Source organism: Vicia villosa, linkage group LG1, assembly GCF_029867415.1.
Source record: "Vicia villosa cultivar HV-30 ecotype Madison, WI linkage group LG1, Vvil1.0, whole genome shotgun sequence".
Classification (NCBI taxonomy): domain Eukaryota; kingdom Viridiplantae; phylum Streptophyta; class Magnoliopsida; order Fabales; family Fabaceae; genus Vicia; species Vicia villosa.
The window spans coordinates 7,790,633-7,807,746 of record NC_081180.1 but is presented as its reverse complement, the minus strand read 5'-3'; positions in this window follow the sequence as shown (position 1 = coordinate 7,807,746).

The following is a 17,114-nucleotide window of genomic DNA, read 5'->3' as shown; positions in this document are numbered from 1 at the left end:
TAGCTAGGGTCCTAGGCTTTGGTCTTAGTAGTTTTCTTTCCTTGTTACATCTGCCTGTTAAACATCCTCTCTTGTTATCTTTCTGTTTGATTATCAATAAAAAGTTTCTTTGTTTTACATTCCAGTGATTTTATTTGTCGCTTTGCATCTGAATCTATTGAAATATTCTTTTTGATGTTATGACAAAAAGGGGGAGAAGATAAATGATAAATGATTTGATTAATCTATCAGTTGCTGGGTAAAGCTCCCACACATTTACTAACAAGAACTGCAAGTTCTATATGGTTTAAGTGTTTTGCAGGTATAAAGAAGTGAAGAGAATCTTCAAAGCAAACACAAGAAGCAAAACCATGGAAACTGAAGCAAGCTTAGTGCTGTCAAGCTTCAGAAATCAGAAGCAGAAAGAAGAATAAATCAGAAGCACTGATTATAGAATTTGATCCATATTTGTCTATTTGATCTGACAAAATTCTATTTGCTCTGATACATTATTTTAGCCTATATGGCTCTGATACATATCATGTGTTCTAATATACATTTTATGTTCTGACTCGTTCATGCTGACTTTTGTCGTTTAGTTTTTGTTCTGTAACATTTCAGGATGTAGAGATGCTCTGATGATGCTCTGGTACATTCAACAATGTTCTGATACAAATCTAGCATGAATTGATGTTGGTAGAAATTCAAAGCTCTGAAGCTATCCGAGGGAAGCAGAAATCAGAAGCTGTGAATGTTCTAAAGATCCAGAAAACTCAAGTTCTGAAGCTGTCCTAAATGGAAGCAGAAATCAGAAGCTGTGAATGTTCAGAAGATCAAAGAAATTCAAGTTCTGAAGCTGTCCTAGATGGAAGCAGAAGTCAGAAGCTGTGAATGTTCAGAAGATCAAAGAAATTCAAGTTCTGAAGCTGTCCTAGATGGAAGCAGGAATCAGAAGCTGTGAGGGTTCTAGGGATCTAAAGAAATTCTAGTTCTGAAGCTGTCCAATGGAAGCAGAAGTCAGAAGCTATGAATTCTCTAAAGACAGAAGCTTATATGATCGTCTCTACCGAAATAATCAGGGAAGTCTTTTATTAAAGTTCTTCGAGTATTTATTTCAGGGGGAGATTATTTATCTCAGGGGGAGATTGTTAATCTCAGGGGGAGACATATTCATATGCTTATGCTATAGCTGTGTAATTTGTCTTTTGCCGTCTGTTCTTTCTGATCGCAAATTCATATCATTTATATATGTTTTTGTCATCATCAAAAAGGGGGAGATTGTTAGAACAAGATTTGTTCTGATCAATTATCTTAGTTTTGATGATAACAATAATATGAATTTTGCTTAAGATAATATGGTACTCTAATCCAATGCAATTTCCTTTTCAGGAAATATATAAAGAGTACGCATAATTCAGCGCTCAGAAGCTTTGTCTCAAAGGGTTCAGCATGCAACATCAGAACATGGTCTGGCAAGACATCAGAAGATGGTCGAAGCAGAATCAGAACATGGGTCTATGGAAGCATCAGAAGAACAAGAGAACAGAAGCACTGAAGTTCTGATGGTATCACGCTCAGAAGCACTTCAAGGTCAGAAGATCAGAAGATGCTTTGCACCAAGCTGTTTGACTCTGATGATATTCAAACGTTGTATTCACAAACATCAGATCAGAAGGAAGTACAAGTGGCAAGCTACGCTGACTGACAAAAGGAACGTTAAAAGCTATTAAAGGCTACGTCAGTAGACACAGCGTGAACAAGGCTCGAGGTAGTTGACAAAAGCGTATAACATTAAATGCGATGCTGTACGGAACACGCAAAGCATTAAATGCACTCAACGATCATCTTCTCCAACGCCTATAAATATGAAGTTCTGATGAGAAGCAAGGTTAACGCTCCTGAACAAAACAACTCATATTAACTTGCTGAAACGCTGTTCAAATCAAAGCTCAGAATCTTCATCTTCATCAAAGCTCACTACATTGCTGTTGTAATATATTAGTGAGATTAAGCTTAAACGTTAAGAGAAATATCACAGTTTGTGATTATCGCTTTTAAGAAGCAATTGTAATACTCTTAGAATTGATTACATTAAGTTGTAAGGAACTAGAGTGATCGTGTGGATCAGAATACTCTAGGAAGTCTTAGAGGTTATCTAAGCAGGTTGTAACTAGAGTGATCGTGTGGATCAGTATACTCTAGAAAAGTCTTAGAGGGTATCTAAGCAGTTGTTCCTGGAGTGATCAGTGTGTGATCAGAAGACTCTGGAAGACTTAGTTGCTGACTAAGTGGAGAACCATTGTAATCCGTGCGATTAGTGGATTAAATCCTCAGTTGAGGTAAATCATCTCTGCGGGGGTGGACTGGAGTAGTTTAGTTAACAACGAACCAGGATAAAAATAACTGTGCAATTTATTTTTATCTATCAAGTTTTTAAAGCTACACTTATTCAAACCCCCCCTTTCTAAGTGTTTTTCTATCCTTCAGCCTCCATAGCCATAGACCTGCAATTTGCGAATACAAGCAAACGACCACAAAAATATTTCGCGAGGGTACCTATAGATTCGTCTGACCCTCACGAATTCAGCCATGCCCTCAATTGAGGCTAATTTTACCGGTAGAGGAAAGCCCTAAGAAAAGCTTTGAAAAGCCTAACTATGGTATCTATGGCAAACAGGCATGGAAACGCAATTAACACTCCAGAAACAATCAACACATTATAACCAACACATATATGCAATTGAATTTGAGTGTTGATGCATGAATATACAGATTCGATCCAATTTAAGTTTAGACAAACCTTGAGCAATTGGAGAGGATTCTGAGTGTGCTAAGCTTCGACAATGATCCCAATAGCTTCACAGTACACCAATGAACGTGATTGGATCTTTCAGAAGCATTGAATTGTCCTATAGATCAGAATTCGAATTTGAGATTTCTTTGAGTTTTTGAATTCGGCTAGGGTTCCTTTTGGCTGCAGATTCTCGTCTCCTAGGTCTTGTGAATGTTATGTATATATATTGGGAGGGTTTAGGTTAACAAAACCAAAACAAATCTTGTTGAATCTTTGATTTGTAAATTGGAAAATTTTATTGAGAATATGGTTATGGAGGTTTCTAAATATGGCCAAATTGATTCAATTTCCTCCCAATCTCCCATGCACGAAATTATATGGTTTATGAGATATTATTGATAATTGATTATGATTGAAATAAAAAAGAAATCCAATCTTTTCAATTTTCTTCAAATATTGATTAAATATATGTTTTAAATGAATAAAAAATTCAAATAAAAACAAATATTCAATATATTTTCGTGGCTTTAAGATTTTGGGCTCTAGGATACTTGAGGATCAAGATTGGATTAAAAGCACTTGGGCCCATTTGCAAAAATATTCAAGTTTTTACACATTTTTCTTTTCAAAATAGGCCAACTTTGACAAGGCCTATCTCCCTCAATTTTTTAGGTATGGAGGAGTTCTAGGACTTTTTAGAAACCTTGAAGAGTCCTTTAACCAGTGTTTTTGGTCCCATGTTAAAATAATTTTCCATGCTCCTTGTGTTTCCTTGGCTTGTGAGACACAAATTTGTAGAGAATCAAATTTCCTTCAAAATGAGCTTTGGATTGAAAATTTTTGATGTTCCATGTGAGAGTTATGGCTGGTCAAAGTTCAGTTGACTTTCTCCTATGCAAACCCTAATTTAGAAACTTTTTGATTTGTTGGTTTTTGATCTTTCCTTGATGAACCATGATCAATTCTTGATCAAATGGTGAATGATACTTCAATATGAGGATCTTGACGAAAAATCAGGAGTTTTGATTGTACTTTGACCACAGTTGACTTTTAGGTCAACCCAGTCGACTGTTGACCTTCTGACCAATTGAGTGACCAATCCTTTGAGCTGAGACCTAAGACTTGTCATGGAGGTAATGTGAGACATTATAGGCCATATGGAATACCTTGGAGCCATTGATTCATTGATTTCCCTCAGAACAACAAAACCCTACTTCTCTGATCTTTGTTTAGGAGAGTGTGTCTTGGAACTTTGCATCTTGATTTTGAACTTGGACAAGAGAAATAGTATGGGTAAATTTTGGGGTATGATAGAGACCATCATAGGGATTTAAAGGAGGTTGCCAAAGCCCTTGACATCATTCGGGACACAGGTCCAAGATTAGGTCTCGAATTGAATATTAGTAAGACCGAGATATTTTGGCCTTCATGTGATGGTAGTAAACTTCGTGAGAATTTGTTCCCATCACATATTGAGAGGTCGATGTTGGGGATGAAGTTGCTTGAAGGGGTAGTTAGTAGAGATGATAGTTTTATCAAAGATTAGTCCATGAAGAGAGCTTCCAGGGATATTGAGCTAATGCATCATCTGCCATAACTAAGGGATCCATCCTCATAGAGAGCTTCTTCTACTTCGATTTTGCATGGGTATTGCTAAATTTTTTTTTGGCCTAAGAACGTGCCAACCTAATCACATGGAGGATGCATATATTTCATTTGATAAAGAGTTTCGAAAGACGGTTGAAGACATTGTGGTTGGTGGAGGTCCTTTCTTCGGGGACCTTCAACGGATGATGGATTCTTTACCCATTAAAGTTGGGTGATTGGGTTTGTACTCGACATTAGTTGTTGTCTCATACACTTTTGTGGCTTCTAGGACCCAATATTGGGTGTTACATGATCATATATCGAGAGACGGAATGGTATATGGTATGGATTCAAATTTCTCCAGAGCTTTAGATGGTCTAAGGGTTGCAATTCCAGATTTTGACCTTAGCAGTTTTACTAGCAAGGACACTGTTCCTCCTAAAGCGCAACATGTTATGGCGAGTGCACGTTTTAATAAAGTTGTTAAGGACATGGATGTAAAGTTTGCCATGACCACCAGAAAGTAGTTTTTGGTTGTTTGTAAGCCACACGTACATATTTATGACTTTCTCTTTGCTATTTCTATTGATGGGATAGGCCAACATATGTCTCAGGAGGAGTATCGTAATATGCTAAGATACCATCTTATGATTCATTTATTTCCTATTGATGAGTTTTCCCTATTTGTCATAAGGCGTGTTTGTATATATTTGAGGAACACACAACTCATTGTAGGGAGCTGACAGACTTCAAATACCGACACGACATTGTTATGGATGTTTTGTTTGATATATTTCAATTACCTAAAAGGGTTCTCTATCCTATTAGATTATAGTACCAGTCAAACATGTTCTGACAACCTATATATTAACATGTTCTGACAACCTATAGATATGTTTAACTCGACTTATCATATTTCAACAAATTTATAGTACTAATAAACGAGCTTTCAAATGGAGGATTCTCTAGATACCATTTGCAACCAAGTAAATCATCTATTACTTGGTTGGAGACATGCTTATCAACTCGACTACATTAATAATTCTCAAACACACGTGGTGACTAGGACCAGATGGAGCAATTATACTCATGATCACCTAAAATGTAACATCAACGGTTCTTTCACTAACAACAAGATTAAGATAGGTATGTGAATAAGAAACAAAGAAGGTTTGTTTATAGTTGTCCGCACAAAGTGGTTTTCACCTAATACTGAAGTAGATATTGGAAAAGTGTTAGGCCTCCTGGCATATATCCATGAAGTAGGTGCTAGATCTAGGTTTAGAAAATATGAATTTTGAGTTGGATGCAAAATTGTGATGGATGATGTGAATAGTCAAACTTCAAACAGCAAATATTATGGTGCTATTACTCGAGAGTGTAAACGAGTCTTAGCCAACTTACTGGAGGATTATTTTCATTGGTGCTCCGGACTCTCCCGGACTCCCCCAACAATGGTATCAGAGTTGTGGTTTGGCATTGTGGGGGGAAAGGGAGCTGGATTCAGTGTAGGATCATGTTATAGGATGTGGGAGACTCACACTTTTGGGGAAGAATGTTGAGTGCAAGTGTGAGTGGTTAAAGTCTCGCATTGCCTATGAATGGGTGGAATGCTGAATTTATAGGGGAGATCACCCATTCACCTATCACCTTAAGGTTTTAGGTTGAGATGTGGTGTCTCCCTCTCTTGTGGTTCTGGAGCATTATTCCCGTTGGTGCTTCCGACTCTTCTGGACTCCCCAACAGTTGTTGGGTTTGGTTGAAAATATATATGTTAAAGAAGTCTCACATCTAGGGATGTCAATTTGTATATGTTAATGAAGTTCTCTGTGGGAATTATCTATTTGAAGTATCGAAGTTGGAGATTTTTTTCTCCGCGGGGACGAGGATAGAGGAAAAAGTTTCCCCGATGACACTTTGGGACGGGGATTGGGAAAGTATCCTCCACCATGTGGATTCCCCGACTCAGACTATATTATTTAACTTTTATATTTTGTATATTATATAATATATAATTATAAAAGTTTACATAAAAAACAAAAAATATTAATGTATTAGAAAATGAAGAGTCATTAGTGTAACATTTTATTTTTATGTGTTATTGTATAATGTATTGTTTCACTACACAAGTACCCAACTCTAGAAAGTGCACCCAATATATAAAATTTACACACCGTCCCTCATTTTCTTTTCTCAATTATCTTTGTCTCCTCCATTCATCATTTTCTTTGTTCTCTTCATCATCACAACAAGCACTCTCTTTGTTAATTGTGCTTATGGTAATTACTCTTCAAATATATGGTAATAACAAAATACTAGTGTCATAGTTTTGATTAAAAAGTATAGAAATTTTCTTAGGATTCGATCTCTGTGGGGATTGGGGGGAAATATTACTTCGTGACGGAGATTGGGGATGAGGAAAATTGGGGGTAGGCCGGGGAGCGGGAAAGCTTCCTCTGAGCATTCTCTGCCCCGTTGACATTCCTACTCACATCACATTTTTTTGCGAAGGAAGAGGGAGTTCAAAGCTATATATAGAATTCAAGTGTTCCTTTACAAGATGTACCTGTCAAAAGCATTTTAAGCTTATATTTGACTCTATATTTTCTCTTATACTCTTGTTTTAGAGTGTTGTGAGGGGTAGTTAAATATTTTTTTTTGGAGAGTGCACATGTATTGTGGCCTTTGGGGTGGTTGAGGATAGGTTATGTGTTGTAATAATTTTCACATAGTATTATTCGTGTCATTTGACAACAGTCGTAATTTTTTTTTCTGATTTTAAAATTTCCAAATTAATGTGTTTGTGTTTTTTTTTATTCTTCCTTTTTCTTGTTATTTTTCCAACACTAATTTGATTTAGTTCAATTAAAAAACAAAAAGTAAACAATAATATCCATAGAGAGGTGATTTATAGTCAATTTTGATTCTAGACTCTTAAATAAATGATTTAATATACATTTAAATTTTATGATTGTTCTTTTTTCTTCTATAATTTCATTGCTTTGTTTATGTATCGGTGCAAAGTTGCTTTCTTTTCTATCTTATTGCGTTTTTCTTTGGTTAAAGTTACTTTTTATTGATTTTTTATTTTATTTTTAAAAATAATATGCGACTTTTACTTGGATCATTAAAAGGTTACTATGACTCCTAATGCTAACTAATTAAATTAGATAAGATAGATTCAAAAGCTCTTTATGTTCATTTGTGCACACGAATCTGAATCTGAATCTGAATCTGATTCCTCCTGAAAAATCAGAGCACAAATCACAAAAAGAAAAGGTAACTGCAATTTCCATAGAGTTTCACTTCCACTTTTCTTTTTCATGTCCAAATCTCAATCACATGGCTTTTTAAGATGCGATTCAATAAAAACAAATTATAATTAATGAATTTCAATTGCTTCATTTATACTGAAATAATTAAGCAAAGTTCGTTTTTTTTTTGGAGGGATTGAGAAAGTTTAATTAATTGATTTGAGATGTCTATGTCTTGTGGGGGAAAAAGTTCAAGTGACAACAATAACCTCGTTTTCAATTAACTTGTGAAAGAAACTTTTTTTTGAGCAAGTGAGAGAAATATCTTAGAAAAGAAATTTTGTATAATAACTAGTAATAATAATATAAAAGCATTCAGAAAACGAGTTTATTTTTAAATGAAAGAAAAGTCAATATTTGTCTATGTGTAATTCTCATTTTGTTGGCTTGACTTTGAAAAAAAGTGATTAAATATATCTAAGTTAAATAAACTGTTAGGTATATACCCAAAAAAAAAAAACTTTTAGGCTAACTAAATCCGGTTGCTGATATTTAATATTTTACAAACTTATTCAACTCAACTAAATTAATAAATTGAATTGAAAAATTTCATGAAACAATTTTCTTTTAGAATGTTTAAATTTGCGACAAAAAGACAACAACTATGTTTCACCCTAAAAAGGAGAGCAAACTATTACAAGAATTCACACATATACTAGCACTAATTAATTTTTTTTTATTACAAAGAGGGCCAAGGCTCAAGCATGAAACACTAAGGAGGGAAAAGCCTAGCAGAGGACACCCTACACGCGTCCTCAGCTAAAAAATTAGAGATAGAAACAGGAGGCGAATTATAAAACAAAATCTCGGACTCAATAGAACACCCCAGCAGAAGCAAGAGCGTCAGCACATAAATTTGTTTCTCTAATAGAGTGAGCAATCGCAACACCTTCACGCTTATTCATAAGAACTTTAATCTAATCAAGGATCGCCACGCAACTAATATGCATATAACCACCTCTTTCAACCGCTTCCACCACCATAGTAGAATCAACGTTAATCTCCACTTTAAAGTAACCAAGAGCTAATGAGAGCTTCAAACCTTCAAAAACTCCCCATAACTCCGCCATAAAAGGGTCGCACTTTCCCAAATTATTAGAAAAACCACCCAACCACTCACCAAGATGATTACGGATTAAACCTCCACAACTAGCCACACTATTGCTTCTGCAAGCACCATCTGAATTCAACTTAACCCAATTCTTCCGCGGGGGCACCAAGCCGAATTACGATTGCAAGACATCTTATCTTTCTCACCCTTCACCAACACACTAGCATTCTCATACTCTTCTACCTTCTGCTGAATGAACACACCGTGAGCAAAAGGTCTACTCCCTTCACCATGCATTTCCCCATTTCTCCACATCCAAATGAAATAGCAGGTAGTGGCAAAAATTTGACACCAAAATTGCTCCCGTTTCCGATACAATTTCATGTTGTCTTCAAACCAAACTTTGAAATCGTGTTGCTGATAGAAATCTTTGTAATACATCATAGACTTCAACAAATTCCAAACCTTTTTAGCTTTCCCGCAATCCCTCAACGCATGCATACTATCCTCCAACACATGCCCACAAATGCCACAAGAAGCAGATCCTAATCCTCTCTGCTCATATTAGTTATTATTTTATCATGATAGACCAACCATAAGAAACACCTAATCCACTCCGGCATACTCAACTTCCAGATATAATCCCAATATTTATTCTCCTTCCAACTACTCGAATCAATAAGGGCTTGATACATAGCTTTGACTGAGTAATTACCATCACCGCGGCCAGCCAAGACGAACATGTCATCTCCCCCTTCTTTCGTCGGCGGAACAATAGCCTTCAAACGACTAAGAATATCTTTTGGAAACCACCCATAAAGCCGCTGCCAGTCCCAATCTCCGTTGTCTCTCATCAAATGTAGCACCTGCAGCCCCCGCATTTCATCTGGTATGTTTGCAATCCTGTCAGCTATGCGCAGGCCTGGAGCTACCCAACAATCATTCCAAGCATCAATCTTCTCACTTGTCCCGATGATCCATACGCCGTTACAGAGAATCTTCAGCATCAAATTATACAACTATAGCAACCTGCCCTAAAAATTAGACTTTTAGAGTCGCCACCTATTCTGAAGGGCGAATAGGAAACCCTACGCAGTTTAGAGATCGGGGTAAGTTATTATAATCAGGTCGAGGGAAGGTGTTAGGCACCCTCAACCCTTTCCTAAGGTTTGTATCTAAAGATAAAGGTTTATGGCTAAAATTGAGGTTTATAGCTAAGGAAGTGAATAGGGGAAAAATTGAGATTTTAGGGAAGGGGACTCGCCTTGGTTATCCAAGTGCCTACGTATCTCCTTATGGAGAATCAGAGTCAACGTAGTTCGGGCACAGGATTGTACGCCTTTTGAATTTGATATGAATGTGTTGACGGTATTTTGAATTACCGTTTCGCAGTTTTGAAAAGGTATTTTGAATCACCTTCGTAGTTTCGCAGTATCGAAGAGATGAAAATCTCTGGTTTGTGGTTGGATGTGTTTTAAGTGTTTGGGCGTACAACCCTGATTTGATATGACACCGTTAGATGCAGTGACCAATGGATTTGGTCAGTATAGCTAACGGATTAAAGGCATTGCTGGTTACTCAGATCGATAGATTGATCATCGCGGGCAGCAAATTAAAAGTGTTTTAAATTTGTATTTTATATCTCTCGTCTAAAGCGACTAATAGATTTAGTCGGGTCGAGGAGAGAATTAGTAAGAATTAATTAAATCATTAAATAGTCAAAAGATTATTTCTCGTCTACTACGACTAATCGATTTAGTCGGTTTTGAGGAGAAAATTAAATTGAATAAAAAAAACAAATAAACATTTATTAAAATTATCAAATAGAAATTAACTAGTTTTATTTTTATTTTTGCGCAACGGGTGCATTTTGTGTTTGGGTAATAATTAAGGGGTGTACTAATAGTAACAGGCCTGGCCCATTCAAACCTGCTGAACCCGTGAGACATGGTGCATGGGCGCCTACAGGATTAAGGTGTGCTTGCAGATCCTGATTGTTGGATCTAGATCTGATGGCTTCAGATCTAAACAAGAACAATCTGACGGTCTGCATGTAATGTTGAATGAAAGGCCATGGTAAGATGAAATAGAGGGCCACATCCGGTCATCCAATCGCATGGCCTTATGGTCGCCACGTGTCATTCTGGGAATGGACCGAAGGAGATAAGCTTATCTCCACTATCATTTCCCAAGCAAACTCTCCCACTACCCAAAGCATATCCTTCTTCCTCTTTTTCTCTTTCCGCAAACCCTCCCCTCTTTCTTTCTCAATCTCACCAAACCACACACCACCCTACTCACCGTGAACCGTCATGGCTCCGCCGGATTCCTCCATAGCCACCGCCCCAAAACCCAGAAAACATGATGAAGATTATCACAACTTCATCAACCTCAACCCAAAACCCATGCCCTAAGAACCCTATGAAGATATGAAAACCTAACCCCATATCGGATGAACCCCAACCCTCATCGAAACAAAATTAAGAAAAGAAAACAAACAGTCGAGCACAAAAGTCAATATCATGAGCTAAGTGTTTTTCGGTTTACCTCACGCGCAAATCTCTCCGTTTTCGTCCTCTCCAGTCTAATCTTCCTTCTTCTTTGTTTCAGGTATCAAGGTCCGGCAAGGATGAAGATGAAGATCAAGGATTTGCGGCCAACCTCTCCTTCTCCGATTCTTTCGCGTGTTTTCTCCGATCTCCAGAAAAAATCCCCCCATCTAATTTTCTTTTTTTTTTCTTTTATAACCTAGGGTTAGATTTTGATTAGGAAATATTAGATTAAGATTTAATTGTTAGAATGTTTTGATTTCGTTTTCCAGATTTGTTTGGAGATTGATTCCGAACTTTGATTGTATAATTTTGTTGTTAATACGATTCGGCTTTATTTTCCTACTATATTTTGTTACGAATTGATTCTGTTCAGATTTAGTTTTGTTTGATTGAGTTTGATTCTGTTAGATCTTCATTTCATGGGCCTGGGCAATTGCAGTTTGTTAGGGTTTGGTTTTTTTGGAGGTGGGCGGCGGCTGCAGCTGGGGTTCGTGTTGAGAAGAAAATGAACAGGACCGGGTCAGTTTGACCCGCCTGTTGACCCGCCATTCAACTGGCCCAATGTTGCTGTTACGTTTTGGCCCAAAGACAATAAAGACAACAACCAAAAAAAATCCAATTAACTTATTTAATTAATAAATCAGCAACATAAACTAATCAACTGATAACATACTCCTAATAATAGCCAGATGAATATACTAATAATATAATTAACACCAATTAACAATCCTAATAATATTAATAATTTAAACAAAGCTCGGGGAGGCACGTTTGCAAAGAAGGCCAAAAGATTCCTATAGAGGACAAAGACTATTTTAAGGAATGTAATGTTTTAAACAAAACTCAGGAAGAGAAATTTCGGAGAAGACTATCCTAGAAAGGATGGGATACTGCCCTAAAGAGGACTGTACTTTAAACAAAGTTTGACACAGTTTTTGGAAGCATTAGAGAAGTTTGAACATGTCTGAAAAGATTGACGGGCGTCTTTAAAAAGATTACCTAGAAAGGTTCCTGGAAAGGATAAGGGATTTTTTTTAGAGAATATTACCTGAAAAGAGTAAGGGGTGTCTTAAAGAAGACTACATGAAATAGTTAAGAAATGTCTTATAGAAGACTACCTAGAAAAGGTTTTTTTTTAGAAAGGAGTATGTCTTAGAGAAGACTATCTGAAAAGATTTCTGAAGATGACGAGAGACACCTGGAAAGGTTTGTGGAATGCGTCCTAAAGAAGACTATTTGAAAAGGGGCTCCTAGAAAGGATAATAGATATTTGAACATGTCTTAAAGAAGACCATATGGACAGATTGAGAGATGTTCTATAAAAGTTCCTGGAAAAGAACGTGAGAGTGGTATTGACAACATTTGACATTGGGTGACCTTTTGCAACGTGCCCCCAGTAATGGACTTGCCCCATGGGTTACTCAGAGTCCTTGAGAGATCTATGGATCTTGATTAGATTGTCCCAGATAAATAAGATAATACCGGGCCATGCCCTGTGCATACAACAGCCATTCGAGTCAGGCGTAAGAAATGTTTCTTCTTTGATGTGCTTTTAAAGCTATTGCGCCTGTCGGTAGGATATTTTTTTTAGCCATTAGCCATGCCCCATGCAACTTCTCCCTGATGTTAAAACATTGGAATCTATATAGACCAGTGTGCTTTACGATGAAATTCATAAGATGCAAATGCATATGTCTGCCTTGAAAGTTTAAAAACATTTTTGAGTAAAAACAAAGTTTTTTTTTGTAAGAATGTGATATCAACTCAAGAGTTATAATAGACCTTAAGGAGTCGGGATACCTTTTTGTAACGGTATGCTTTCGAACTAACCATGTTTCAGTTAGGACTTTTGAAGGTTGTAACGTGGCCTGGTTCACGGTTTTAAGAAACAAAAGATATAAGGCTCAAAATTTATTTAACCCAATCCCATCTTCGTGATGTTCTCCAGTCCTATGCTCAGTTAACTATGCATTTAAGCTCCAAAAGACTTTGGATATTGTAATACTGACATTCATGATGGTTCAAAAACCGAAGGTTTATTTACGAAGGCAGTCATACTCTTTTTGTAATATTTTCCATTTGTCGGGGGTATATTGTGCCCCATTTTTTTACTTTATTATCCCCAATTTTGCCTGAACTGTTTATAAAAAAATACAGTCAGCGGGATGCCCCAATTTTGCCGAGTCTCCTTAATAGGTTTTGACTTGGCGGGCCTTGCGTTATTTTTCTTTTTCTTTGCGGACATTGACTGCCAGGCTTAATTATGACGGAGAACCATCGTGATTGTGTTCCAATGAACAATTTGAGATAATCAAGTTAACTGAACAACTACCCTATCCCAGGTTATATTTTCGGGTTTTTATTTTGCAAGTGAAGGAAAACTCCTACTTCTTAGGCTCAACGGGGTTGACAAGGGATTAACATCCTTATATCTCCACTGTATTAGAATTGAAACAATGCCTGTACATCGTCAACACGGTCTGTTCGAAAGCGTACTGTATGAGATTGTGGTATCGTTTTCGTCATTCTCCCTCAAAAGGTACACATCTTTGAACAAAAGTTGAACATCACAAATAATGAAACCAAGTAAAAACACAGTTTTGAATATAGTGAAAACACAAGGGATAAACCAAGACAAACGTAAGCAATGCATTAATGATTATTGTAAAGTACATAGCGTATACCGCAAACCAATGTTTAAACAAACTGAAAGGAAATTGCAAATGAGAACAAGAACTAATGATCTAAGGAAAACCCTTCTTCTTAGCCACTTGTAGCATTAGACTTGCGAGGCTGTTCAAACTCAATGAGCCCTTCTTCAATTAGATCTTGGATCTTGTGCTTCAACGGCCCACAATCCTCTGTATCATGACCAGGACTATCTGAATGATAAGCGCACCTAGCATGATGCTTGTACCCAGGAGCGGGGTTAGCTGGAGCTGAGTACGGAGGTAGCAGAGTTATCAGGTTCTGACTGAGCAGATATTGCAAAGCTTGAGATAGTGGCATGTGCAACGGGGTGAATGATCGTTTTGGCTTGGATCTCCAGGGGCGTTGACCACCCTATTGCTTCTGCTGATCCTTCTGTTGTGGTGCCGGGGTTTGATTAACCAGGATTGCCCCTACAGTGTTGGGTTCCTTCTTCCCATCATATGATTTCTTTGCTTGATAGGAACCTGAGGGTGCCCCTTGTATCTTCCCATTTTTTATCCCATTTTCAATTCTTTCACCAATGACTACCAAGTCCGAGAACCCTGAAGATATGCTTCCGACCATCTTATCATAGTATGGTCCTTGCAAAGTACTCATAAATATGTCCACCAGTTCTTTTTCCATCAAGGGAGGTTGGACTCGAGAGGCCATTTCCCTCCACCTTTGGGCATACTCCTTGAATGTTTCATCCTTCTTCTGGGACATATTTTGTAATTGCATCCTATTGGGTGCCATGTCCAGGTTGTACTTGTACTGCTTCAAGAATGTATTAGCAAGATCATTCCAGCTTCGGATATAGGATTTTTCTAATTGCATGTACCAGTCAATAGATGCCCCACTCAAGCTATCTTGGAAAAAATGTATCATCAGCTTTTGATCGTGGGCATAGGCAGCCATTTTTCGCACATACATGCGCAAGTGGTTCCTCGGACATGTTAGTCCTTTGTATTTCTCAAAGTCAGGAATCTTGAATTTGTGTGGGATAGTCAAGTCTGAGACCAAACTCATTTCGAAGGTATCCACATCGAAAGCGTCATATCCTTCTACCACCTTTAGTCTCTCCTCTAGCGCCTTGATCTGTTCACTGTCCTTGAGGTCTTCTCTAGATTTGGGATTAGACTGATGTGTCTGAGGTGCTTGGTCTGTATTGTCCACCTCTTGTACTCCGTATTGTAGATCTAGGTGATCTTCATCCTTAGGGTCATTGTTAGCAGGAATGCCAACTGTGCGGGATGTCCCTTTAGCCTGTGGAGTGGGGACAAATCCCTCTTGAGAGGCCTCTCCTTTCTCTTGTTTATCCAAAAGGGCTTTCATGAATCCTAGCATTTGGGTCATACCTTCTTTAACCTCTTCCACACTAACCTTCAGTTGATCCACCTCCCCACGGAGGGCGGCTTGATTCTGTTCTAGCTGCTCCATTGAAATCTTGTCTTGTAGGACGGTCGGGATGTTAGATTATCCTTCCCAATGGTCTCTTGCTCTGAAGGTAAAAGAGAAATCTTTTTTTCACTGCTATGAAAATGATATGCATGTCATGAATGATATGCATGCCATGAATGGTATGCTTCGTGCGTATTTATGTCTTATCCACATCCATTGATGTAATAACTCCTCTCTTTTTTTTATCACCTTTTTTTTGGATAAGACCTGATGCAAGAATGCACATGATGCATGATGAATGCCGCAATTATATGAGATATATAAATACAAGAAATAATGAAAGCACACAGTTAAACACATAAGCATATAAGCCCTAGGTTCATAGGTTCGACGTAACGGCTCAGGGGCCTACCCTTCCCACGGGAATGTTCTAGAAGGTCTCATGGGATCGTTCGTAACCGCCGAGACTTTTTTTGTCTCTTTGGATTTTGGAACGACTCATTGGTCCATGAGGTTCGAATTTTAGGGGTTGGTTCCCAGAGAGATCAGCTAAATACCCAGTCCAGCCCTCAACAAGGTCGAGCCTCGTATCAGACCTTTCCGAATATCTAACCCACTCTGAGTGGAATTATAATAAGACTCGTAGGCGATGTAATTCCCCTCTGGTCATTATTATAATTCCCACGCTTAGGCTTAACAGCAATTTACAATATCCCAACAGAATACCATAAAATAACAAATATAAAGATATTTAATTAAATTAAACGTAAATAAATAAATTGCAGATGAATAAATAAATAAAAATTTAAATATTTAAGGAAAACCTAAATTCTAAACCAAACCCTAATTTTGGCAAAATTTGCCAAACCCCAAAAAAGTTCGCCAAAACCTAAAAAGTTTGCCAAAACCTAAACCCTCTCGAGCCTTAGGAGCATAATAATTCACCATTGATGATTGTCCCCAGCAGAGTCGCCAGCTGTAGCAACCTGTCCTAAAAATTAGACTTTTAGAGTCGCCACCTATTCTGAAGGGCGAATAGGAAACCCTACGCAGTTTAGAGATCGGGGTAAGTTATTATAATCAGGTCGAGGGAAGGTGTTAGGCACCCTCAACCCTTTCCTAAGGTTTGTATCTAAAGATAAAGGTTTATGGCTAAAATTGAGGTTTATAGCTAAGGAAGTGAATAGGGGAAAATTGAGATTTTAGGGAAGGGGACTCGCCTTGGTTATCCAAGTGCCTACGTATCTCCTTATGGAGAATCAGAGTCAACGTAGTTCGGGCACAGGATTGTACGCCTTTTGAATTTGATATGAATGTGTTGACGGTATTTTGAATTACCGTTTCGCAGTTTTGAAAAGGTATTTTGAATCACCTTCGTAGTTTCGCAGTATCGAAGAGATGAAAATCTCTGGTTTGTGGTTGGATGTGTTTTAAGTGTTTGGGCGTACAACCCTGATTTGATATGACACCGTTAGATGCAGTGACCAATGGATTTGGTCAGTATAGCTAACGGATTAAAGGCATTGCTGGTTACTCAGATCGATAGATTGATCATCGCGGGCAGCAAATTAAAAGTGTTTTAAATTTGTATTTTATATCTCTCGTCTAAAGCGACTAATAGATTTAGTCGGGTCGAGGAGAGAATTAGTAAGAATTAATTAAATCATTAAATAGTCAAAAGATTATTTCTCGTCTACTACGACTAATCGATTTAGTCGGTTTTGAGGAGAAAATTAAATTGAATA